The sequence below is a fragment of the Trematomus bernacchii genome, unplaced genomic scaffold (genome assembly GCF_902827165.1).
Source record: "Trematomus bernacchii unplaced genomic scaffold, fTreBer1.1, whole genome shotgun sequence".
Classification (NCBI taxonomy): domain Eukaryota; kingdom Metazoa; phylum Chordata; class Actinopteri; order Perciformes; family Nototheniidae; genus Trematomus; species Trematomus bernacchii.
In genome coordinates, this window is record NW_022987851.1 from 6248173 (window position 1) to 6256609 (window position 8437).

Sequence of the window (8437 nt, forward strand, 5' to 3'; positions counted from 1 at the left end):
AAAGCAGAGGACATCCTGGTGGCCTGGTTGTCGAAGGCACATGTCGTGTATCTGCGAAGCCATGTCGCACATGTGAAGTAACCAGGGACTTTTAATAGCATGTTACTCTTCTTTCTATTTACACAATTCCTGTTATTGTCCAATGTCAGCTATTCAATTAAAATAAATACACATATATATCTATATATATATCGATATATATATATATATATATATATATATATATATATATATATATATATATATATATAATAATATCTCCACAAAAAGAAGCCAAAACAGACAATATAATGATGTCAATGGCACTAAATAATATTAGAATGTTAAATGGAACGAGAGGAAACCACTCGTTTGCATTTCAGTTTTGTATGTTAAGATATGATAAAGGAGAGAAGGATTTTAAGTTATGGGGTTCAAGCTATATCAGATGATCCCTGAGATACTACTGAATAAATAATAACATAAATGCCCTAAAAGGAGGTTTGATAAGGTTACAGCAACTTTTCATCTGAAGGAATGAATATCGAGTTGTTTCTCTTCTTTGTAATGGGTGCAGAGCTGAGTCAAAGACAGGTGTGTGTGTATACTAGGGCTGTGCGATTATGGCAAAAATCATAATCACGATTATTTGGGTCAATAATTGATATCACGATTATTAAATACGATTATTCATTGACTTTGAAAACATCCATTTATTGAACTTTAAAACAAATACAAATAATAATTTGAACAGTATCTTTTTAACTGTTGATTACCCTGAAGGTATAATTCAACTGAAAAACCAATATAAAAATAAATGATACATTTAAATAAATAATATCAAAATAATAAATACCAATAAACAAGATCAACAAAAATTTTGGAGCGCACTTCCCTAAGCTACTAAACATATATAAATATGATAAATACAAATAAATGAGACCAAAATGAATTAGATTAAATATGTTGCAGTGCACTGTCACAACCTAGCAAAGCAAAATAATTGTTTTTATCGATTATGTTGTTTTCGTAATTGTGGCAGGCCAAAATCGTAATTGCGATTAAAATACGATTAATTGCACAGCCCTAGTCTATGGTCAAGGCCAAGCTGCTGGAAGAAAATGTACTGCTTTCTTCTATTAATTGTGTACTTTGAACACAGCTAATTGCCTATTTGATGATTTGTTTAAAAACTGAAATAGTAAGGCAAACAATTGTAACAACGATGTATTAATTTATGGTTTAGTTTTGTCAAGCAGTTGCACAACTCATCCTCCACAATTGTGCTACTTCTCTCCTACTCTGAGTTACTCATTTGTTTCGGTTTTGCAACCAGCTGTGGAACAGCAGTGTCTGTCAACATTACACCCACACTCAAAATGTATGCAGGTCAGACAGAGCTCTACTTTGAATTTGATTTACTGGAAAATGTAATGCTTTTAGTTTTATTAAACTCTCATTTATTGCTAAACTAACCCAACCGTTAGCAAGTTTGCAGTAAACCGTTCATTGTCAATACTGAGAAATACATGTTACCACCACACATGACTCATTGGTTTACCTGTCAAGTATTTGTATAGCAAAGCAGTGAGCCTTAATCATATATTTGGTGCGATGCATCCTTTTTCAGCTACGGTTTTGCATTCCAACAGGCACTGCTGTTCAAACATAAATGAAAAGAATAACACTCATTTATGCAAATGTTCACGTTGTTAGCATACTAATGAATTTTAATGCAGGTTATCAAGTCTAGAGAAAGCAATGCACAGGAAAATAAGAGGCTTTGCCTTACTAAGCTGCTGTCTGCTGTGCAAGCTATCAGTCAGAGAGGATATTTACAGGGCATGGGGAACCTCTCTAATCACATTTTGTCCAAAGAAACACAACTAATATCATCTGCTGTCTTTCTTTTTAAACGTATATACTGTCCGTGAACCAGTTATTGGTTTTGGGAATTTGACATACATAAAAGCATTTGATTGTTCTTACCATCAAATGAAAAAATATAAAATATAAATTAGTTGACATTGGGGAATATATGATGAAAGGTACACATTGTTCACACTAGTTTAAGGACCAGTATACTCTGATTTAATGTACATAACAAGTCGGGGAGGGGGAAGCAGTAAATACATTTCCTTCCTCTGATGTCTCTGTAGATATAGAACTATTGCAAACATGCAAACAATCAGTCATTTTCTATACAAAAGTACTGATTACTTATTTTAATTAATTTCATTTTTGCATCTGCTCATAAAGACCACAAGGGAAGTCAAAATCCTCTTTTGTTTGCCCAGTATAGACCAAAATAAAGTTCAGACGGAAAATATGTGTTATGTAGGTTATGGACGCAGTGGTCCAGAATATGTAATGTAAATAACGCCGCCAACCACTTAATCCCACAAGAAAATGAAAAGGGACTTAACTGCTGTGCGGGAGGGAGAATGGGCCCTTAAATTGTGACCATGCATGATTATCAAGAAACGATAATAAAATTAATTGTTAGCCTATGGGAAAGACTATTAGGTTTGTGGATAAATATAAGGTTTTGTAATTGAAACGTAAACTCAATGTTGTTGTGATAAATAGGAACATCACTTATTTAAATCTTTGGTTTAGGAGTGTATTTTATACAAAAACTAGTTATTCAGAGTATTTGAACTACATGAGTTCATCAATTGGTAACCCCAGAAGCTTCAAAAACTACTTTTCACACTAGTGCTGCTGGTAAAAGTGTTGGACCTAAATCACAGCATAGTAACAGCACAAATGAAAATCCCTTTTAAAGCCTAATATCCCCATGTCATTTAGGGTAAAGTACTTAAATCACTCTGGTGATCTCTGGCCTTTAATCTGACTACTCTTCCAAATGAAAGACTAAAAGGATACGATGTCCAAGGACAACAGGGTAAACAAATATGGGGTAATACATGAAGACAGAAAGAATCCTTATTTAGTCAAATACATAGTAGCTTTTCTTCTGGCAGGTAAATTAAAGATAAAGGAGTATAGTTTAGTTGACGTATACCATTCACTCTGAAATGATTTCCATGACAACAGCAGGCAGGATCATCCATGTGGTGCACCGATTGGTTTGACTATTTTTGCATAATGCAAGGCAGCAACATCCGCGGGTAAAATCCTTCCAGAGTGTGGCTGGACATATCTTACGCGGTCATCGAATTGTTGAGATACTATGCTGATATGTCACATGTTCAATTTGAGATAACCACTCTCTTTTTGTTTGGAAGTTACCCCAATGAAGCACAGTCATAAACAAAGACACAAACAATTCTCTGCTGACCTCCTCATCTCTGAAGATATTGTCTAAGTTTGATGTTTCCTAAATTGCGCAGTGACATGGGGGCAACATCTTTGTTTAGCACTCCAAATAATGAGGCCAGAACAGCGGATTGTGCTGATAAAATATAAGGCCATAACGCTATTCTTCACTCGATTAATACCATATGCATCCCTCATCTTGACAAATAGTGAAAAAGCAACAGAGAACTTTTCCTTTATTTGTTTAGTGTGACTATGCAAATAATTGTATTTGTCTTTTTTTTTTTTTTATATAGTCCAGTTTTGGCTTGTTCTTTCTCAGAGATGACCTTTTGGTGTTATGTAAAGCCATTAATCTGTAGCGCATTGCTCTGACACGAGAGCCGAATGATAATGCATTGACGCTGTCGAGCATAACGTTTTATAAGAAAGTTGAAGCATAGTGCAGTGGTGATTCAAGGCTCCAAGTTATATCAAGGTACATTTTACTTGCACGCAACAATGTAATGTAACTGTAACATTGTCATAGGTGGACTACCTATGACAATGTTCCCGAATTCCAGTTACATTACAGTTGTTGCCATTACTTACATCAAACTTGAGTCAGTCAGCATACATTTACTTCTAATATGTATTCACAATTACTGAAGTCTGCGGTAAATTAATAATTGGGTTGGCAGTATCTAGCTAGTTAGGGAAGTAGAAGAAAGGTGTTTTCAGAAAAGCTAGCCTTTGCTGCAATCAGAGATAATGGCGCACGTTTCCAGAGTGTGAAAGGCAATATCCCACAATCCTTATTTTTCAGGTCCTAGCTCTGAACAGAACCAAGATGCTGCGGCCCCTTAAGTGAAAACCAATGGGTGTCATCAAACCTTGCTCGACCATCTGTAAACGGTCAATGGTCAGCAGCAGCTTCATAAAAGAGAATAAATTCCAAATCGTCCTTTATTTGAAATTACTTTTAGAAACACGGAGGAACATGTCATGCAACGCAGGCACCTTTTGATACACTGCTGTTGTTAACACAAAGTCAAGTCCTCTGTGTCTTATGAAAACTGTTCTTAGGACACAGAAGGTGCCATTACTGCTCAACCTGATGGATGAGCTGTTGGCTGGAATGTGAAACTGCCCTGCCCTCTGCTTTGGTTCAAGAAAGTTCTATTCCTCGAGGGGAGACATGCTGTGATTGAAGTATTTACGACACGACAGAAATGTGATGGCACAAAGAATGTGGGTGACAGTGACGCATGACTGAACAGATTACTGTGTACAGACTGTAGGGCGGCCCTTTGAATTGTGATGCCTCACTTTATTGTGCTGAGGTTAAAGGCTCACCTCTCAGGGAGCAGCATTACTCTACCCCCTGCTCGTTTTGATACAACAGTCCACAGAACAAAGACCACGTCAGCCAAGCCAGACGAACCCCACCAGACAGTTTGCTAAAACTAAAAATGCACTGTGACAGGACATTGGCCAAGACTGAGAAAAATACGGTTTTTTTAACATCTAGACGTCTGCTAGAGCAGGAGAAAATACGCCTGCCCCAAAGCTCTCATTATTTTGGTCATTCACCATAAGTTTTTGCATTTATTAGAGCCAGTGGAGAGGAGTGATCTCCAGTCTACAAGAACCTATTATAAAAAGGAGGTACTATTATTTAATGCAATACAGTGCATTTAGCAAATGTAGATGACTACCTGAATAAGTGAAGTTTCTTTACCTCTATGGTTAATATGAATCATGATGAGTGGCTTTACTGTTCTTGGTAAAAGCTAACAGCAGATGGATGGAAATTATAATTATATTAGCTTCTCCAACTTAAAATTCTACATATTCCTCTTCCTAATTCTTAGTGCTGCTCTTAGAATAAATTGACAAAGAATAATGTCTCATTGATATCCAGGAGAGTTTAACATCTAATATGTTATCATTAACCAAATGCAGTACTCATGATAACAGAGATATGTTACCCAAATATGCTGCAACAAATATCCTACCAAGATAATTCAAGACACTCACACCATTATGAAATTGCTTGTGGGAACTTGGCTTAAATTGTACAGAAGAAATAAATTATTCTTTCTTAGCGCTTTTTTAATTGAATTAAGACTCCATTTCCTATTACCTTGGTTCTTGTTGTTGTCGCTTTCAGCACATCTTTCACAGCAGTTTTTGGATTAAGTGTTTAAAAAACAATAAGCCTTATGAACTGCACTGTTTCGTCAGACAAGACAAATCCCATTTACTGTATCTGAAACGCATTCCATACAAAAATTAAGCTAATTTTGCACATATTCCAAATTCAGTGTTGTGAAATGACACATGATTAAATAAGCAAAAGCACAGGAATACAAAGGCCTGTCTTCTAATTGCAACATGTAATGCTACATATCAAAACAACCTTGCTTTGAGTCAATTCATTTGCTAAACAGTTGATTCTCCATCCAGCAGATTTTCTGTGAAATCTGACCTGGTGGCACACAACGTAAAATAAAATAAAATGAGAGAAAGCTAATCTGCTTAATTTCCATCTGTGTCAATTGTTTTTCTAGAAAGTCAATATAGTAATTATTTGTTGGTTATAAATTGCATGTGGCAACTCATGAATCATGACACTATTTTATATTGTTGCAATAACTAACACAGTCAAGACAGACAGTAAATACCGGTTTTCATTAATATTGTTTAAAGCCTCTGTATTGAGCCAGAACACTTCACCTGATGAGGTTCAAAAGCAGCCCATTCTGATTAACAGACACAATCTGAGACAAGAGCCACAATACTTTCTGACATTACATTAGTTTCATCATTATATATGACACCATTATTAAGACAAGAGAGAGGGTCATTACCGATTGATTGGTTGTCCTGTCCATTACTGACAAGACAAATGGACACAGCATTTTCATTTATACATCTCAATGTCTCATCCGTCCATGGGACCCCTATCCCTCTGCTCCATCTCATGTGTCATAAAAGATGTGAACCATAAAATATCCAGCCTTTGAAAGAGAGCACTATCCTCTCTTCAAGAATACAAGTGCACTTTTTGTGGAATTTGCACAGCTGCAGACACATATCCGTCTGTTCCATTTGGAAGCTGATACAGAATGATGCACATATCAGTGTCAGGGTATAAATCCTGCTGTCAGTCTCAGCTGCTGCTATCAGTTTATGTCCTGTGAAAATGAAATGGTTACCTGAGCAGATCATCACTACTTACACTGATTGTACACACTGTTACACAGCTGTGGATTCATCCTCTTTCCATACTGCAGCATAGCACATTTTAAATACTGACAGTAATAAAATGGAGCCTGCGGGAGTAGGAAGCCTTTTCGATTTTCACCAAGGCCACCCAGACTCCTGACTTTATAGCTTTCACTTCCTGTGCAGCTAGAGCTCGGGACTGCTTTTTTAGTTTGATAGCCATGGCTACTAGGTATATTTTGTAAAATAGAACAAAATAAATCATTGGGAGCAAGTCAGACTAAGCAGGATACTGAATTAATAGACTCCATGGCAACTGATTTATCAAATGGACAACCAAGTCTTGCTGACCCGTTTTCCTTTTCCCATCTTAAAAGGAATACCATGAACAGATCCTCTTGTACATCATCATCCTTTGATGTTCAGTGCTTTGGAGGTGTTATATTGTGATAAATAGTTGAAATGTACTTTTTCTGGGTATACCCACTTTCAATTGACTTGCCTTGTCTACTTCAGTTAGTGATTTTGAACATTTTCCAAACTATTGACAGTCCCTGTGAACTTTTTCCCATCAGCTGGATGGGGAGAGTGATCGTGGTAGTGATAGCAACAGTCATAGTGAGAGCAAGAGATCACATTTTCCAGTGAAGAAAAAGTAAGAGTCATATCCCTTACTCAAACTCTATCATATCTTGTGTCTGTATTGCATTATGGTCTATTGAAGCCACTGTCAGCAGAGAAATCGGTATCTCTGCCCTCCTGCCATGGATTTCGATCCTGCATGATAGCTGAACATCATTGCAAAAATAGTGAAACTAGAGACAAGCCCTTGGTTTTTTATTCAATCTGACATATACTTTTGAGCTAAAAAAGCTTTTCAAACTCACTTTACACTGACTGCCCATCACAAAACAGCAAACGGACATGGTTGGCTACTACCTGGTCAACACTGTGGAACAATCAGCAGCTAAGGAGTCACACTTTATTTACTTTACAAGTTAAATTAGACACAAATGGAGCTTAAAGGAGTTATTATTGGTCTTACATTTGCAGCGTGGTGAAAATCAATACTCAATGCTGTTTCAAACCCTTTTCTGCTGCCCCTAAGTGGCCCAAAGAAAGTCAGCTAATGTAGGTTTATCTATAAAAAGCTTGTTTTGTTTTTATGTGTGGGGGTAGAGAATAAATACCTTGGTTCCATCCTTCTGTGGTGCTCTTGGACAAGAAGCTGCATCTCTTAACTGATGTTTTCTTTCCATGGGTGACTGCTTTAAAACAGGAGGAAACAAACAATCAGTGATCAACAGGTTGTATGTACTACTGAGGTGATAGGTCCTTATGGGAGCTGGGAAGAAACTAAAATATAAAAGACACTCCGTCATGTTCCCTGCGATTTGTCAATATTCCCTTTTTATTCTCATTTCTCACATTGTGACAGGCTGACAATGATATTTTTGGCCCCAAGTCATATCTACAGGTAATTGGTTTCTCTCACCTAATGGGAGGTGTGTGCTGTTCTGCCACTGCATGCTCACAGGTTTAGGTTGAGCTGCTCTGGGTCAGGTGCAGCTAATGATCTTTATTTAAAGCAATATTTGAAGCAAGGGCTTATTAGATGCGTACCATCTATTGACAAGATAACATGTGTGACATGACAACCAGTTACAAACATTAATTCATAAATACAGCTGGACAATACAATCAAAATCTATCCTTTGTGGCAGTAGCAGTCAGAGTCATTATTAACAACATCAATACCAATTATGGAAGAAAAGAAAATGCCTATTCGTTCTATGCTCACCTGACAATCTATTAAACCACATACAAGGCTTGTTTATTTGATACACAAAAATAGCAGCTTATATTTTACATATGTTCAAACTGCAGACTCCCTTTTATTTCAATTATAAGTTTAGTCTTATCTGTAGCAATAGCTGGGATTGGTTTGGACTCAGAGGCAGCTGTG